The 18,185-nt window shown below is 47.8% G+C and overlaps 1 protein-coding gene and 1 long non-coding RNA gene across 3 annotated transcripts in view; one reads left to right on the top strand and one right to left on the bottom strand.

The window, feature by feature from the left end:
• Positions 1 to 8,307, bottom strand: part of ST3GAL2 (ST3 beta-galactoside alpha-2,3-sialyltransferase 2) — a 46,396-nt gene extending 38,089 nt beyond the window's left edge. The window contains exon 1 of one of the 2 annotated variants that reach the window (XM_042918646.1): positions 8,117 to 8,307. The gene's annotated coding sequence lies outside the window, so the exon portion shown is untranslated. Of the gene's footprint in view, positions 1 to 3,617; positions 4,080 to 8,116 lie in introns of those variants that run through there. The other variant, XM_042918647.1, reaches the window with a different exon arrangement.
• Positions 8,308 to 8,639: 332 nt separating this feature from the next.
• LOC122208056 lies at positions 8,640 to 18,153 on the top strand. Its single transcript, XR_006197100.1, has 3 exons — positions 8,640 to 9,064; positions 10,851 to 10,939; positions 17,873 to 18,153. It is a non-coding gene; the product is annotated as an uncharacterized LOC122208056 (long non-coding RNA).
• The last annotated feature ends 32 nt before the right edge of the window (positions 18,154 to 18,185 follow it).

Here is an 18,185-nt window from a genome sequence, read left to right as displayed (position 1 = left end):
GGCCAGACCCCTCCATCCTGGCCCTCCTTCTTGGGCAATTATCCCAAAAACCTTATGCTCTGTCCAAACTGGTCTCCTCAAGATACCTAGTTGTGCCCCGCCCTTTCAGTTCAGCCCTTCGCATCCTGGCGAGTATGGGCTTTTCCTCACTGCCCTCCTCTCTCCTCTACTATGAAGCCCTCCCCGACCTCGTTCCAGACCTGCCCTGTATCCATGCCACTGATATGCCCCTTCCTGTGATCAGCCTGTGATATCACCTCCCACCCTGGCTGTGGGGGGAAAAAAAGAAAAAAAAAAACAAAACCCTGGCTAGAGCAGAGCCCAGGGCATAAGAGGGTAGCATAAGAGAATTGGGAGCAGAAAGAAACAGGAACCTATAAACAGTCACTCTGGGGCCACTCTGGCCAGTATAGGAAGAGAGGAATGTGATGAGAGACCAGATGGGTTTTTCTGCCTGAATTCAGGATAGAATTAAAGTACAGGTTGGGAGGTGGGGATGAGAACAATAGGAGGCCTGAGGACAGATGTCCCGGCTCTAAGAGCCCAATTGTCGAGAGATGCCACAGCAGGCTGGCTGCTGTTTAGTCCATCCAAGCAGGTTAGAAGAAAAGTCAAACTGATTCCCATAAGGGTCTGGACCATATAGTGGCATCCTGGGTCCCCAGCATTACCTCCCCCCCAGAGGACATGGTATTCCTCTGTTGGGTCTACCAGATGGTTTGAGAGCAAGTCCTTGAGTAGGTCTTTAAATTCTGTATTTAGACTCTGAGGCCTCAGGAGAGGCAGGGACTTACCCAGGGTCACACAGCATCAAACCCCCTGTGGGTAGATAAGGCAGCAAGAACCCTGTATGTGTGCAACCAGACTGGGCCCTGGGCTGTGAAAATCATGGAGGGGGTCCCCTGACCAAACAAGCTGCTTCCCCTTTAGAAAAGCTAAGTCGGCCCTGCCCTGAAGCTCTGCCGTCCTCAGCCGGCTCAGGCCTCCATGTTGGCCTCACTGGCTGCCAACAGTGAAGGCCTGGCTGCTCCCTGTTTTGCACAGGATGAAGAGCATGGGAGGCGCACAGGTCCCGGGTGGGTAGAAATTACCAGGATAGGTGGCTCGAGTGGAAGAAGACACCTTTCAAAATACCTCACCCAGGTTTGAAAGGAGGTGAGGTGTCTTCTGTGTTATGTACAAAAAATGCCACTTGAGAGATCAAAATTCACATTCATCCTACAAGTTTGTGCACTGCTGCTTTTAGGGTCAAGTGTGAATTACTCTTCAAGCACTGAGGAAGTGCCTTCGTCAGGCAGCTGCCACTTTGGCCTTTGGCTGAACCTTCTTGATGTAAATTGTTTACTCCCCATTTCATAGCATCTTCCTGCCTAAGGAAGGCCTTGACTCCTCTCCACTAGAAGAACCCGAACAGCCCCCCCATTCCTCTCCTCTTCCCCTTCACTCTTTCCTGTGGTACCTAGGCTCTCTTCCTAAGCAATGCCAGAGGCCCCAAGAACCCAGAGGCTAAACAGGCATCAGTCCAGGGAAACACCAAGCCCTCTGGGACAGGACAGGACAGAGAGATGGCCAACCCCTGGAAAATCCCTCACGGCCTGCCAACCCCAGACTCACATGGCTCTCTAGAGAACCCAAGAGAGACAGGAACCAGGAGCAGCTCAAGGGCTCTCTCCCTTCTCCTGCCTTGCCGGCATAGCCTCAGTCCCTTTGGCTGCTGTTTTCTTTGCACAGCCAAAGGACTCAGCACAGGCCCACAGAGACTTTCATTTCCTCCTAACTCTGGTTCTAGTTCACCATTAGCATCAAAGGATTGGTATTTTGTCTTTAACTGAACTTGGGTGGCAATGAGGGTTGGAAGGAACTCCATTTATGGGTCAGGGGAGATTCAAAGTTCTCTTAATGTCCCTTTCAACCCAAAGAAAGCCTGCAAAGAAGGAAGGAGGGAATAGGGGAGGAGCTGTGGGGGTGACAGGAGGGAGGAGGGGGCATCTCCAGCCCATCCCCCAATTCCCCCACCTGTGTCTCTTCCTACAATCCACCTCTCACCCTCCCCTCTTCACTATTTCTCCACATTTCCTTTAGCCACACAAATAAATAACTTGTTGATTTTTCCTCACCAGAGCAGCTCCCCCTAGACCAATTAGCTATTTGCATTCATTACTGATTTTCTTCCTCACAAGGCTACTGATCTGTTCAGGCTGGGAGGTTGTTGCCTACTGGTGGTGCTAGGACTTTGCAGCAGAAGGATTCCAGAAAGGGCAGAGCAGGATAAGGTCCCTAGGTCATGCCACAACACCCCAGGGTCCCCTGCCCTCTCTCAAGCCCTGCAAAGCTGCTCTTTCGGAAGCAGGAAGGGCCTCACCCATGAAATGCACAGAAGTGGGGCTACTTTTTGTGTCCCTCTGGTATGTTTCCTATCCTGATTCTACAGAAGAAGAGAAGGAGAGAAGAGAGACCCTAATGGGCAAAGACAATAATTCAAAAAGAGATGAAAAACAAAGGACTACAGGACAGAGAACAAAGCCCCTCAGGGCAGGAGACTCACTGGTTCTGGCTCCCCTCCCACCTCAGCAGCCCGTAAATGGCTTTCCCTCCCTGGGCTTCCTCTCTTGCAGAGTCACATTCCCCTTGAAGGAAAAAGCTGAGTTGAAAATGCTTTTAACACTCGATTCCAAAACTATTTGTTTTGTTTTAACACTACTATACACAAATAAAAATTTAGCACTGATATCAAAATTACAATTATATTTTTCTCTAAATTTCCCTTGTCCTTGGTTCACCTTATTGTACATGATACTATGCACATTTATAGATTGCAAAATATCATATATATTTGAATGCCAACAGCTGGAGCTGAGGGGAACAGTCCTCTTCACTCCAGAAAGATGACCTTCTCTCTGAGAATCTGTGGGGATAAAGTATCCTCTGGCATAGCTACTCCTGCCCCCCACCCCAGAGAAGACCCTGATCTCTCCTTCCTATTCCTGTAAGAAAAAATTTACCCAGTTGTCAGCTAGAAAGTTGGGGGGGCCCAAAGCCCAGCCTATGCCCTGGAGCCTTAGAGGAGACCTGCGATGGCAACATGAAGGCTCCACTGACAATATGCTGTAATTACAATAATGATTTATAAATCAGCACCAAGAAATCCTCTAGAATGGCTGGTTACAGACACACACAGGCATCCCTGGTGAGCACAGGACAATAGGAGGAAAAGCCTGCTCTCCCCAGATAACAAGTTCAGACCCTCCTTTTCAGAAATGTCACTCGGAGATGTCTGCCCTAATAGCAAGGACTTACTGTTAACAAGCACCCTGAGAAGAAAAGAAGCAAAACCTGAAAACCCGGGTCCCCAGAGATGTGAGCTAGGCCCTTGAGTTAGTAAGGGCTCAGGTGTGTGAAACATGGGGCAGGGAACTGAGAGTAGGAAAGGGGAAGGAAGGAGAAGCCCATACTGGGCTCATGTACGCAGAGAGAAGAGACCTAGGCGTGCTCAGCCTGTGCCATGGAGCCCCAGCTGCTTTCAGGAGGTGCAGGGCTTCTGTGGCTTTAGGGCCCCACCTCCTCAGGGCTGAGGCCCCAAATTTCAGGAAACGTTGAATCAGGAGCAATGAGCTCACCAGGGTTCCAGACATGCCATCAGCATCCTCTGTGCAGCTCCTCCAAAGTAAGGCCACATCATCTTCTCCTGCAAACTCTTCCTCCTCCTGACCTCTCTGTGTCTGCTAAAGGGACCGACCTCATCACCCAGGTACTGAAATGTCCAACCCCAGCCAATCAAGTGGCTGTTCCACAAGATGAGATCTACTTTCACAATCTCTCTAGAATCAATCTCTTCTTTTCCATTCTTACTGCCAAATTCCAGCTTTCATTATGTCTTACCTGGACCCTATCTACTTAGTTTTCCATTTCCTCCCTCCCTTCTTTTCTTGTCCCCTTATGACCCACTATATCCTGCTGCCAGTCTGCCCCTTGCCTGCTCAGACACTTGTCAGAACTAAGTGTGCCATGTGCTACCTGCCAATCCAGGTCCTCATCTAGTGGCTTTCTGGACTGATCTCCTGTAGTGTCCATTTCCTCTTCTTCTGGGGACTTTAACTTTTGGACACAGTCTGGGTGTGGGGGGGTGGGCGGGATTGCCTACCATGCCACCAGCCCTCCCTGCCAGGCTGGGCCAACCAGCCATTTCCTCCCTGGGATGTGAATCCCAAATTGTGGTGACAAAATTACTGAGTACGGCTGCAGCAGATTTATCCTGGCAACAGTGGTACCTTGAAGTCAGCTGGCCTTTGGTTCCTGCTGTACCACTCCGAGACCCTGGAGGGGACATGGGTGTCGAGTCATCTCTGATTCCAGGAGTCCCTACAATCTTCTAAGGAAGTCCTTTCCTGCCAAAGTCAGCCAAGTTGTTGCTTGTAACCAAACAGGATTTTCTTAGTGCTTTTTGACATACCTTTCCTACGTTCCAGCCAAATGGGAAAACTCCCTATATATAAGTGCCATTACAGCCTCCCTCTGGACCTGTTGGCCTGCACACCTCTCCATCCCCCAGTCAATGCTGGAGTTCTACTTGCCTGCTCAGGGCCCATCTTCTGAACCTTCTACAGGGATGGCTTCTGCTTCCTGTAAACCAACAAGCCACTAGCTGCTCCTTCTGCCTTCAACTGTAGACGACACTGGTGTATTTGGCTTAGCCCCTTCGAGAGGACAGTGACTTACTTGGTCCTTATCTCCTCCACAACACCCAGAATGGTTTTAGTTTCAGTAAAATTCACCAGACTCTGGGGGCAGATAACCCAAAGGACAATTAGAGGCTTACTGGGCAAAGCAGACAGCGAGTGACAAAGAATGTAGGGTGTGCCATCAGAAAGACCTGAGTTTGAATTCCAGATCCTCCACTTAAGAGATGTTTGAGTTTGGGCAAGTCTGGTAAGTTCCACAAGTCTCAGTTCTTCATCTACAAGGTAGTTACCATGATGCCAAACTTGCAATGTTGCTGTGAACATTTGACAAGCTAACATGTGAGAGTATCTAGCACCATGCCTGGCTAGTAGCTAAGCACACAGGAAACTCCAGCCATTATTCCAGCTATTACTAGCTGGTTTAGTGAAGCTCTATCAGAGGGCTGGAGTCGGGAGTCCTAGGGTTTGTTGGGTGACCCACAGTGCACCTCTCTGTTCCACTGTAACCTCACTTGGATCTGGATTGGCCCTATAAACCTCCTGAAAAACAACAGGAGGAAAATGCTTCACAAAGTAAAATCATAATGTAAGGGATTCCTCTTTTCCAAATTTCAGAGATTCCCAGGTGTCCTGTCAAGTGCATGGCCATGACAGGACTCCAACTGGCAGATACTCCAAGCTGCTCAGTCTGAGAGGCAGAGTCAGGGAAAATGACGGTGTGGTTCAGCGTCTGCTTTCTCATGTGCACACAGCCGTCCCTTTTCCAAAGCCTCGGTTCCTAAATGTCCTGCTTTTGTAGGGCCTTCCTTCAAATAACCATGGGGTGGTGTCTGCTCCGTGGTTACAGCAGGACTGGGAGCCCGGGCACCACAAGTCACCCTACCATTAACCTAGCCAACACTAGGCAGTAGGAGAACGAAAGGAAAGGCTAACCCAGTGCAGCAGCCAGAACAAACCTGGGTTGGGAAGCAAGGTGGAATGAAGTGCCTCTTAAGACTTGCATCTGCCTGTATTAATCTCCCAAGCAACTGTAATAGCCCAAACCAGTGATTCTCAAAGCGTTATCCCTAAGGAGCTGAGCAGAAATGCAAATTCTAGGCCCCACCCAGAATGACTGAATCAGAAAACTCTGGGAGTGGGGCCCAGCAATCTGCGCCTTAAACAGCTCTCTAGGGGGTTCTGATGCCTGCTCCACCATGAGGAATCTTGCCTTAAACCTTTAACCACAAGACCCTCCGCTTTAACTCAAACATTTGCTGAACATACATTTGAAGACCTTGCACAGTGTAATGGGGGCCCAAATCAAATACACAAGGCAGGATGTGGCATAAAAGAAGTCAAAGGAATCACTTTCCACTCCTCTTCCCAGACTCCTACCCTTCAGACCTTCTCTTGCCATGACTGGGGAAAAGAGAACACAAGTTTTGGAAACCCATCCCCAATGCTGCTATTTCAGACACCTCAATCACAGGTAGCTTTCTTAAGAAGAGTAATCCTCACCCTGAGGCATATCTCAGGTCCAGAAGCTTGGCATGTGGGGAAATGCTCCCACAAAGCCACGACCAGTGGTTCTTAGGGGCTTGGAAATTGGCCCCATTGGGGGGTTTGGGCTCTGAAAGTTCCTAGAGGGCCATGAACAAGCCACAGCACATCACAATGCATTCCTGGGCAGGGCCACTCACACAGGCCTCTGGCAAGCTTGCACACGAGTGTACAGATGCAGACATAAACACACACACACACACACACACACACACACACACACACACACACACACACAGAGTTGGCCCCTTGGTCTCCCTTCCTCTAATCTCAAGTTACAAGGTTAAAGGCTTCCTATTCACAGCCAAAGGGGAGGGATTAAAGGGGGGTGCTGGAGCATCGAACCATCTGGTTCAGATAAAGATTGCTCATTCAGGACCCCAGCAAAGTCCCAGAGCCTCCTGAGCCTTCCTGATGGCTCAAAGACTTTCCTCCCTCCCCCTATTTCCCACAGAGAAACCAAGGACTGGGCTGTAAAGGGGTGATCCAAAGGCAAATTTGCCAAAGGAAGACTAGAAAACAAAAAACTAAATTAGGCATGTCTGTGCCACCTCTCTGAGCCCTAGTTCCCTCTTCCCTTCAGATCCTGAACACCACGACTAAACTTGAGATCACCGCCTACAGACACTGCCTTCCTCCACAAAGAGCTCAGGGCACCTAGCAGGCATCCTTCCTTGAACCAGCAACCCCCTCCAAAGTTAGCAGCAGATTCAAGATAAGTTTTAGGGGTGTGGTCTCCCGGATTCCTCTTATGCCACCAAGGTAAGAGGTTTCCTCCATCTCAGAGGGACTTCAGAGCCCACCAGGCATAATAAGAGGGAGGGATGACCCACCAGCTTCTAGACAAAGCTGGGAGTGTGAGTTACTGGCTAGAAATGACTGTTTCCCAGAGACCCCAGAATGCCCTGAACCCCCCTCAGTGGCTTTGGCTGGAAGAGGCTGCCAGTCCTTTTCTGCCACCCCCCCCCCCCAATACCTTAGACTCTGTTCTTCAGTGCTTTACGCAGCTGTAAAGCAAGAGGCAAGATGGGAGATGGATGCAGTTGGCAAGAAATAGAAATTGAAAGGCTAACTTGAAAAAACAAGCCATTGGGTGGGTGACTGTCTACAAGCAGAGAGGGCCCAAAGTGGGATTTGGAAAGGAGAAGGGGGTTAACAGAAGTGGTAGAAAGCTAAAGGGTAACCTAAAGTGAGCTTAGCCCAGAGCTGCAGCAGGGGGCTGGGAAGTTTGGTCCAGTTACAGAGGAATGGCTGGAGGAAAAAAAAAAAATGACTTCCATTCCAAGGCATGGGCTAGGGCCAGCCCCCGAAAGGGCTGGAGCATGGTCTTGGCCAAGTTCCTGGTTTATGTCATGCCTCAGTTTCTCCAAAGTGGGAAGGAGGTCAGCTGTTAGATCTTATCGGAGAGAACTGGGCCATTGGGGGTGGCTAGGGGGCAGTGCCAAGTAGGGGAAAGAGGAGAGAGGTGCTGATGATGCAAAGACAGCCTGTGGCTAAGAGGTGCGGGGCAGGGGTCTCCAGGTAGCGCAGAGGCCCGGAGCGCGCGGGGGGTTGGGGGTACGAAGTAGCCAATGGACAGTAAGTCAGGACTGGGGCAGGGAGCGCTTCCCAGAGCTGGGGCTGGGGGCTGCCACCATGGAGTGGAACAGTCGCGCCTCAAAGGCTGGGAGCGGCTTGAGGTGCAGAAGCAGAAGGCGGGGATGGGGATTGAGGCCAAGACAAGCGGACCCCCGTCCCCATGGGGGAACCCAGAGCTGCGACCCCGGGGAAGTTGCCGGGGTGGACCGGGCCGGTCTGGGCCGCTGGGCCAAGCCAGCTGCCCGCGCCGAAGGGGTTCGGGCAGCAAGGGGCCCGGGGCGCCCCGCATCCCGCCCGCCCTCATCCCGCCCGCGCACCTCAATCAGCGCCGGGCGCAGCGCGGGCCATGCTCGCCGCTCCTGCCGCCGCCTCCGCCCGTGCAGAAAGCCGCCGCCGCTGGCGGCGTCCGGACCCGTTAGCTCCGCGGCTCCCTCGTCTGTCCGCAGCGGGCCAGTCCCGCCCTTGCCGGCTCTGCCCTCCCGGAGCGAGCCGCCGCCGCCGCCTCAGTCCGGCCCCTCCCCCCACCCCAGCCCGGCTTGAAGGGAAGGGTGGGGGAAGGGGGCAGCTGCCCCCTCCCCACTCACATCCTCCCCGTCTCTCCCCTCCCTCCTCCACCCGCACGCGCGTGGGCATGCTGGGATATGGAGTGCAGCCGGCGCTGAGCCGCTAAGGGTGCTCCACATCCAGGACTACAGCTCCCAGAAGATAGCGTGCGAGCCCTAGGGATTGTGGGCTTTGTAGTTCGACTGGAACCCGGAGGGGGGGGCGTCTACCGCGTAGGAGGTGGGGTCAGGGGGGGATGGGAAATCTCCATTCCCATAAGGCTGGGCTCCCCGCGTTTGAGACCGAGGATGTGGGGGTCTGCGGTGCCTCGCGCCTAGGTTGAATACCTGGATCCCCAGGGAGGCGCCAACTGTAGCCCAGGATGCCTCTCAGACGCGGCTGCGGCCGAGCCCGGCTGAAGGGGAAGCCTCCAGGCCCCCGAACAGCGCCTCGGGTACCGTTCCCACTCGCGCTCCCAAAGAGCTATGACCTGAGACCAGCTTGGCTTCGTGCCCGGGCTCTGCAAACCCGAGCTGCGGTGGGGCCTCTGCGCCCAGGCCGGAGGAGAAGGGACTCCAGGAGCTGCGTGGGCGTGGGGTTTTCCCCACCCGGGAAAAGGGAGCCGAGTGACTGTGGGTTTCGCGGAGCGCTCGCACGCTGGGGCACCTCATCCCAGTCGTACTCTTTTTTTGTCAGATGCTCTTAGCTCCCTACTGTTTAGGGTAAGGTGCGCACATTTTAAAGATTTTTTTCCATGTCTTCTCTTATCAAGTCTTTTCCCCAACTTCCAAACCTAACTTAGACCCGTCCTGAAGCTCCAGGTCGACTGCAGTTTCGCCTCCTCTGGCAGAGCAGAAGGCTGTAGGTCAGTGGTTCTCAAACTTTGGCATGTATTAGATTCTCCCGAGAGCTTGTTCACATACAAGGGGCTCCCACTCGCAGTTTGTTTCATTAACTCTAGGGTGGACCTGGGAATTTGTATTTCTAAGAACGTCCCAGGTGATGTTGATGTTGCTGTTCTGGGGAACCACTTTGAGAACCGCTACTGTTGTTGTTTGTTCGCTAGACTTCTGGCATTGTCCTTCAAGGATGGGCCTGCTGTGGAATATTGGTCTCTGAAGAGCCAGACCATAGGAAGGCAGGGTCCTAGTGCAGTTTAACATAGTAATCCTCTTTTCAATTGTAAGAAATAAACAAACCAATTCATCTAGTAAAGAAAAATACAGTGTGGGCCATCTGACTGCAAGGTGTTCCAGACCTTAGCCCTTCTCGTTTGCTCTAAAGCTGGGAAGGTTTTCAGTTGCCAAAGTGGCAGCTGAGGTGCACCTGGTGCTACCTCCCCCTCCTGCTCCCCCATGGATGTAAGCCAAGGGCCGTGATCTCAATCCCAGAGGACACTCTAGAATCCATGGCCTCTGGGTGGGCTATGACCTAAAACAGGCCCCGAGAGTGAGAGGTGGGGAGGTGGGTTCCTGACCCATCAAGTAGACTCTCCTTACCACCTGCTGTCCTGCGGTTCTGGGAACTACAAAACTCAGGAGACAGAACTTGATGTCCATCACCTTCAGACATGATCCTAGACTCTTCCAGCTGTTAGGTGACAATGATTTGCTGCTTGACCAAACTTTGGCCAGACTAGTCTGAGCTCTCTTTTCTGTTAGGCCTCAACCTTGGCCTATAAAAACTACACTCTCAACACAAATTATTTCATCCATCCTCCTTCCCCCACGTTAAAGACTTAAACACAATAATGGTTTCGAACAGCTCAAAGCCACATCCCTAGGAGGACCCTAGCCCCTTTAAAGTACCTGTCAGAGAAAGCTTAAGGCTACCGAAAGAATTTCCTGTTTGTGCTAGCCAATCCCTGATGATAGGTGACTACTCCTACTTAAGCATTTACTAAAAAGGGCTTGCAACTGTGATTTCTTCCTCTGTCCCTTTGAGATGTATATGTATCTCCTAGAGCTCTGGTGTGCCTTTCCCAAAGACCTGAAAGCCATTCCTTTGAAATGTAATCATCAGGAAGGATAAGGCCTCTGTCTCCCAGTCTCTGTGGGAGGATAGAATCCTAACTTCGATAATTGTCAGCTAACAGGCACAGCTGGCCTAAGCATTTACACTGACCAACCCTTTGTAATTTTTCACTTCCCTGATTCTACTGAGCCCCTGCTCACCTCCCTCTATACCCCCTCATTCTCTCTTTAAAATACCCTGTCACCTCTACAAATCCAAATTGAGTTCAGTTCACACTGGACCTTCTTCCTTATTGCAGTAGTATATTCTTGGTTGAAATCTGTCCTTACCACTCTAACTAGTGTCTGGCTTTGTTTATCTTTGACAAAGGGGGTTTGTACTCAGTCCTCAGGGCCCAGGCTCCAGGCTTCTGCCTATGCACCAAGGGCCAAAGGGTGAGTTATTCCTAGGTCCTTGGGTAAGTAGCCACGTAGCCACCAGAGGCATTGGACTTTGACTAAAGTTAATTCTGGAATGCTTTCCTGTTTCCTTTAGATTTGTGTCCCCTACACAGACTACGTAATCCACAAGCAACCTCTGCACCCCAGTCAAGTGTAATAGAAACATTCCCTTACATGCAGAAGGTAAGTGAAGGTTTTTGAGTTTACATCAATCTCCCAGATGTCTGTTAGCAGATTATTCAGGGAGAATTAAGATGCCCTTTCATGGGCAGGACAGAAAGACCCTCTCTAAGCCTCAGCTCCAGCAGGAACCCTCACTGTCACCCTTTACCACCTCCCAATTAGATGTCAAAATAGTTCACCCATTTCGCCTTCCTGGTTCTGCTTTCCCATCCCCTCCACCAATCCAAATTCTGCCTGACTGTCCAAAGTCTACCTTGAGCCTTCCTTACTCCAGAAGGTTCTCCCCAACTGCCTCAGTGTGGCATTTGGATTTGAATCATTTACTGAAAAGCCTAGCTTTGCTGGTGAACTATCCAGTGCAAGAGAGGCAGTAAAACAGGTATTCGGGAGTTGGAAAGTGGCAGATAAAAGCACAGGGCTTTGGAGGCAGACAGCTACTAATAGCAAGGTGCAAAGAGGAGCTGGCTCCCTCACTCCCTGGGTTTCTGTTTGGGGGACAGAAGCTTAAAGTTGGAGCGGTCTGACAGCTCCCACCCCGAATGCTGTGTGTGACTCAGAGCAAGTGACACAATTCTTTCATCTGTAAAATGGGAATAATAATAATGAAAAGACCTTATTTCTTAGATTTGTTGTAACGATTGAATGAAAAATACTATGATCTTAGATAGGAAGACTATCAAAAATAAATCAAGTTAATCTGTAAATTCAATGTGATTCCATTACCAATATCAGCAGGTTTTTTTGTTTGTTTGTTAATTTTTAGAGGTGGGAGAGAAAAGTAGATACACTGATTTTTAAAAATTATTTGGGAGGCACCTAATTTCAGCTCAGGTCATGATATCGTGCTTCTTGAGATCAGCCCTGTGTCCACTTCTGCACTGACAGCAGGGAGCCTGCCTGGGATTCTCTCTCTCTCTCCCTCTTTCTATGCCCTTTCCCCACGTTCTCCCTCAAAATAAATAAACAAACATGAAAAAAAAAGAGAGAGAGAGACCTCATTTAACAGTATATACTAAAATCATATTTATGGAATGATAAGATGTCTGGGGTTTGCTTCAAAATAATCCAGGGTTGGGTGCAAGTATAGATACAAGGTTGACTGAATTGATCATCGTTGGAGTGGGGAATGACTGTTACTTGGGGTTCATTATAACAGCTTTTTCTACTTTTGCCTGTGTTTGAAGCTTTCCACAATACAATGGTTTAAAAATTTTTTAGTCAGATCTCTGCCGTATGTCTAGCTAAAAACCACCACCACCACCAAAAAGTGAGTTAATAGAAAATGGGAGATGGGAACGCAAACTGGTGCAGCCACTCTGGAAAAAAGTACGGAGGTTCCTCAAAAAACTAAAAAATAGAACTACCCTACGACCCAGCAATTGCATTACTAGGCATTTATCCACGGGATACAGGTGTGCTGTTTCGAAGGGACACATGCACCCCCATGTTTATAGCAGCACTATCCACAATAGCCAAAGTATGGAAAGAGCCCAAATGTCCATCGATGGATGAATGGATAAAGAAGATGTGGTGTATATATACAATGGAGTATTACTCAGCAATCAAAAAGAATGGGATCTTGCCATTTGCAACTACGTGGATGGAACTGGAGGATATTATGCTAAGTGAAATTAGTCAGAGAAAGACAAAAATCATATGACTTCACTCACAGGAGGACTTTAAGAGACAAAACAGATGAACATAAGGGAAGGGAAACAAAAATAATATAAAAACAGGGAGGGGGACAAAACAGAAGAGACTCATAAATAGGGAGAACAAACTGAGGGTTGCTGGAGGGGTTGTGGGAGGGGGATGGGCTATATGGGTAAGGGGCACTAAGGAATCTCCTCCTGAAATCATTGTTGCACTATATGCTAACTAATTTGGGTATAAATTAAAAAAAAAAAAAAATTAAAAAAAAGAAAAAAGAAAATGGGAGATATTTTTGCAATTTATTTTTTATTGTTAGTTATTTTTTTATTCTAGAGAGAGAGTGTGTGAGTAGGAGAGGGGCAGAGGGAGAGAGAATCTCAAGCAGGCTCCACGCTCAGCTCTGAGCTTGATGCAGGGCTCAACCCCATGACCCTGAAATCATGACCTGAGCTGAAATCAAGAGTTGGACACTCAACTGACTGAGCCCACCCAGGTGCCCCCATTTTTGCAATTTAGTTTAAAAGGTGAGGAGCTAATACAAAATGCTTTTGTAAGTCAGTAAGAAGACCAAGTAATCACTAGGAAATGTAAAAATTATATAAAAAGAGAGTTCACAATAAAAGAGAAAACAATGGCTCTGACATGAAAAGATGCAGAGCTTTATTTTCTAAAAAATCGTGGAAAACTATACATGAGATTTACCACCTTAACCGTTTTAAGCATACAGTTCAGTAGCGTTAAGTAAATTCACATTACTGTGCGCCCATCACCACCATCCATCCACAGAGCTCTTTTCATCGTGCAAAACTGAAAAGTTCTATACCCATTAAACAATGACTCCTCACATTCTCCCCTCCCCCCAGCTCCTGACAACCACCATTCGACTTTCCGTCTCTATAAATTCGACTATGAAGTCATATCAACATGAGGACAGTATTTGTCCTTTTATGTCTGGCTTGTTTCACTTAGCATAATGTCCTCAATGTTCATCCACATTGTAGCATGTGTCAGGACTTCCTTCCTTTTTTAGGCTGAATAACATTCTGTTGTATGTATGTACCACATTTGATCTATTTATTTGTCGTTTGACACTTGGGTTGCTTCTATCTTTTGGCTCTTGCAAATAAAGCCACTATGAACACAGGTGTACAAGTTTGTCTTTAAGTCCCTGTTTTCAATCCTTTTAGGTATATACCCAGAAATGGAATTTCTGTATCATATGACAATTCTGTTTTTAATTTTTTGAGGACCCATCATAACATTTACCATAATGGCTGTACCATTTTACATTCCCACAGCAGTGACAAAGGTTTCAATCTTTCCACATCCTCACTAACCATTATTTTCTCAGAGCTTCACTCTTAGTAAAAGAAATGCAAATTAAAACCACACTGAAATATCATTTTTCACCTATCAGATTGGCAAAGACCAAAAAGCTTGATAACTATCTTGGCAAGAGTGTGGGGAACGGGATTCTTATACACTGTCAGTGTGACGGGATATTGGTTCAGCCTGGAAGAAGAGTGACTTGGTAATATCTTCATATTATATGTGCACACACGGTTTGACCTCGCAGTTTTTTTATTTAAAAAAAATTTTTTTAATGTTTATTTATTTTTGAGAGAGACAGAATGCGAGTGGGTTAGGGGCAGAGAGAAAGGGAGACACACAGTCCAAAGCAGGCTCCAGTCTCTGAGCGGCCAGCACAGAGTCAGACGCAGGGCTCAAACCCACGAGCTGTGAGATCGTGACCTGAGCCAAAGTTGGACGCTCAACCAACTGAGCCACCCAAGCACCCCTTGACCTTGCAGTTTCTAAGAAAGTATCCTATTTACACATCTTCTTGGTTACAACATTATTACAACATTTGTTACAACGTTGTAAGAGCAAATATTAAAAATGATTGGCACCTGTATGTTGGGGCACCTGGATGGCTCTGTTGGACGAGCATCCCACTCTTGATTTCAGCTCAGGTCATGATCACAGGGTTGTGGGATCCAGCCCTGAGTCAGGTTCAGTGCTGAGCGTGGACCCTGCTTAAGATTCTCTCTCTGTGGGTGCCTGGGTGGCTAAGTCAGTTAAGTGTCTGACTTCGGCTCAAGTTGTGATCTCAAGGTTTGTGAATTTGAGCCCCAAGTTGGGCTCTCTGTTGTCAGCATGGAGCCTGCTTTGGATCCTCTGTCCCCCTCTCTCTTTGCCCGTCCCCCATGCTTGTTCTCTGTCCCTCTCTTCCTCAAAAATTAAAAAAGAAGATCTAGAAGTTGATGATCCAAATTAAAGACTAAAATGAATAGATTGAAGCAGCTTCAATTGATAGTGTCTTTTGTTATTACTTCCATGGATAACGAACTACTGGAGAGCAGCGGACTGGCTTTTGTAGGTCAAAACAGACCTTCAAGAAATATTGATTAAATTAATGAAATTATTTTTTAGTCTCTGGCAGAACTGAATTGGCAGGCCACTCAGAGAGGTTAAGTGGCTCGTCCAAGGTCATTCTTATATAATATATATTACCTATTCCTTGTGTGCAAAGCACAGTGGAGAGCACTGTGAAATTGAAAAATTGGACCCCACCTTATAAAAGCTTGACATTTAGTAAAGCATTCTGGCAGACACCATTAAAAATATCAAGATGGTGTGTGTGTGCGCGTGCACGTGTGTGTGTTTAAAGACTTTATTTTTGAGTAATCTCTAACTCAACATGGGGCTCAGACTCACAACCCTGAGATCAAGAGTCACATGCTCTACTGACTGATCCAGCCAGGTGCCCCCAAAATATCAAGGGTTTGTTTTTTTTTATGGTCCTTTCAATTATATCGATAGAGACCATTGTTCTGATGGATAAATTAAGGCACAGATCAAAGAAGCAGTTTCTCAAAAGCCATATGAAGAAACAGAAAGGTGCTGCTGACTATAACAGAGGTCATCCTCACATTTGTGGCCCATCCTTAGTGTTCTAGGGGATTCATTTAGGGGAAGCATTTCTCATCAATGTTCCATGCACTGCATCAGCCTTCTCAAACGTGTCCATGTCCTGTGAGATGCTCCTCTATGAAAGGATTCCAGGGGCGCCTGGGTGGCTCAGTCGGTTAAGTGGCCGACTTCGGCTCAGGTCTTGATCTCACGGTCTGTGAGTTCGAGCCCTGCATCGGGCTCTGTGCTGACAGCTCAGAGCCTGGAGCCTGTTACAGATTCTGTGTCTCCCTCTCTCTGACCCTCCCCCGTTCATGCTCTGTCTCTCTCTGCCTCAAAAATAAATAAACGTTAGGGGCGCCTGAGTGGCTTGGTCGGTTAAGCGTCTGACTTCAGCTCAGGTCATGATCTCACGGTCCGTGAGTTCGAGCCCCGCGTCGGGCTCTGTGCTGACAGCTCGGAGCCTGGAGCCTGTTTCAGATTCTGTGTCTCCCTCTCTCTCTGCCCCTCCCCTGTTCATGCTCTGTCTCTCTCTGTCTCAAAAATAAATAAACATTAAAAAAAATAATAATAAATAAATAAATAAACGTTAAAAAAAAAATTAAAAAAAATTATTAAAAAAAAAAAGAAAAGAAAGGATTCCATAACCTGTATGTGAAATGTTTTAGACATCAGTCTTAAGGTTCCCCATGCAAATAGGCACTTTTTCCCTACCTTTGTCCACTGAGAAGGCCTCAGAGCAGTGACGCCCCATTAGCAACAAGCACGTTGAGCTTGTTGTTGTTGTTGTTGTTGTTGTTGTTGTTGTTGAATTGAGGTGAAAATCAGATCACATAAAATTAACCATTTAATTTTTTTTTTTTTTTTTTTTTTTTTTTTATTTTTTTTTTTTTTTAAATTTTTTTTTTTTTCAACGTTTTTTATTTATTTTTGGGACAGAGAGAGACAGAGCATGAACGGGGGAGGGGCAGAGAGAGAGGGAGACACAGAATCGGAAACAGGCTCCAGGCTCCGAGCCATCAGCCCAGAGCCTGACGCGGGGCTCGAACTCACGGACCGCGAGATCGTGACCTGGCTGAAGTCGGACGCTTAACCGACTGCGCCACCCAGGCGCCCCAATTTTTTTTTTTTTTTAACATTTTTATTTATTTTTGAGACAGGGAGAGACAGAGCATGAATGGGGGAGGGGCAGAGAGAGAAGGAGACACAGAATCGGAAGCAGGCTCCAGGCTCTGAGCCATCAGCCCAGAGCCCGATGCGGGGCCCGAACCCACAGACCGTGAGATCATGACCTGAGCTGAAGTCGGACGCTTAACCGACTGAGCCACCCAGGCGCCCCTAATTTTTTTTAATTTTTATTCTACTATTTTTTTTTGGAGGGGGCACCTGGAAATTAACCATTTTAAAGCATACAGTTCAGTGTATTTAGTACATTCACAAAGTTTTGTAACCAGTACTTGTATCTAGTTCCAAAACATTTTCATTATCCCAAAAGAAAATCTTGTACCCATGAAGCAATCACTCCTCGTGCTCCCTCCCCTTAACCCCTGGCAACCACTGTTTTCTGTCTCTATGGATTCATTATTCTAAATATGTCATATAAATGCGGGGCACCTGGGTGGCTCAGTCGGTTAAGTGTCTGACTTCAGCTCAGGTCACGATCTTGCAGTTTGAGTTCAGGCTCCACGTTGGGCTCTCTTCTGTCAGTGCAGAGCTCGCTTTGGATCCTCTGTCTCCCTCTCTCTCTCTGCCCCTACCCCGTTCATGCTCTCCCTCTCTCTCTCAAAAATAAATAAACACTAAAAAAAACCCATATTTCATATAAATGGAATCATACAAAATACGGTCATTTGTGTCTCACTTTTTTCACTGAGCATAATGTTTTCAAGATTCATCCATGTTATAGCATGTATTAGCATTGCATTCTTTTTATGACTGAATAATATTCCATTGTACAGATATACTATATGTGGTTTATCCAGTATATTGGTTTTTATAGTGTAAGAAGAAAATAAACTTGTCTGTCTTTGTTTAATGGCTCCACCCACCCCCTCTGCAGCAACACTTGCTAACATCTTATAGAAGCACTCTTGGGAAAATACTGCACAAGATATTTGCTAATGGCGATGGTCAGGCTTTGGGGAAGAGGATCCACCTAATGATGAAGTACAGTTAATAGCTCTCCAGAAGGGGTTCACTGTTTATCAAGCCTGTGTTTTAGTTTTTAAAAACCGTACCAGCTGTTTCATTTTCTGCTTAGAAGACTCAGCAGAAGAGTTTAAGTTCTCCTCTCCATTTTCTTCACCTCATTCCCATCTCTTCACCAGTCGTCCTGTAGTAAATGCTGCTGGTTACGTGCCTTTACAGGGACGGTGCACCCATTCTCCACTAATGACCCACAGCTTCACCTTTCTTCCGAGACTCAGTCCACTTGAGCTGCCTCATCCAGGCATGCCAGGGAAATTATGCTCCTCCTTTCCCCACCTCCCAGTGGCCGACAGCCTACGAATGACTGATGTGGGGTACAAAGTCCAGCTCACTTGCTTCTGAGAGGGATAAACCTTGTGGTGCATTTTACGCCTCAGAGCTCACTGTAGGATCAGACTGAGGCTAGACATCTTTGCTTGACTTCTTCTCCTTCTCTCTCCTCCTGGCCCTATCCTTGTCCTAATAAATCATT

The sequence above is a fragment of the Panthera leo genome, chromosome E2 (assembly GCF_018350215.1).
Source record: "Panthera leo isolate Ple1 chromosome E2, P.leo_Ple1_pat1.1, whole genome shotgun sequence".
NCBI lineage: Eukaryota > Metazoa > Chordata > Mammalia > Carnivora > Felidae > Panthera > Panthera leo.
Note: the sequence above shows the minus strand (reverse complement) of the source record. Positions and strands in the feature narration are given on the sequence as shown.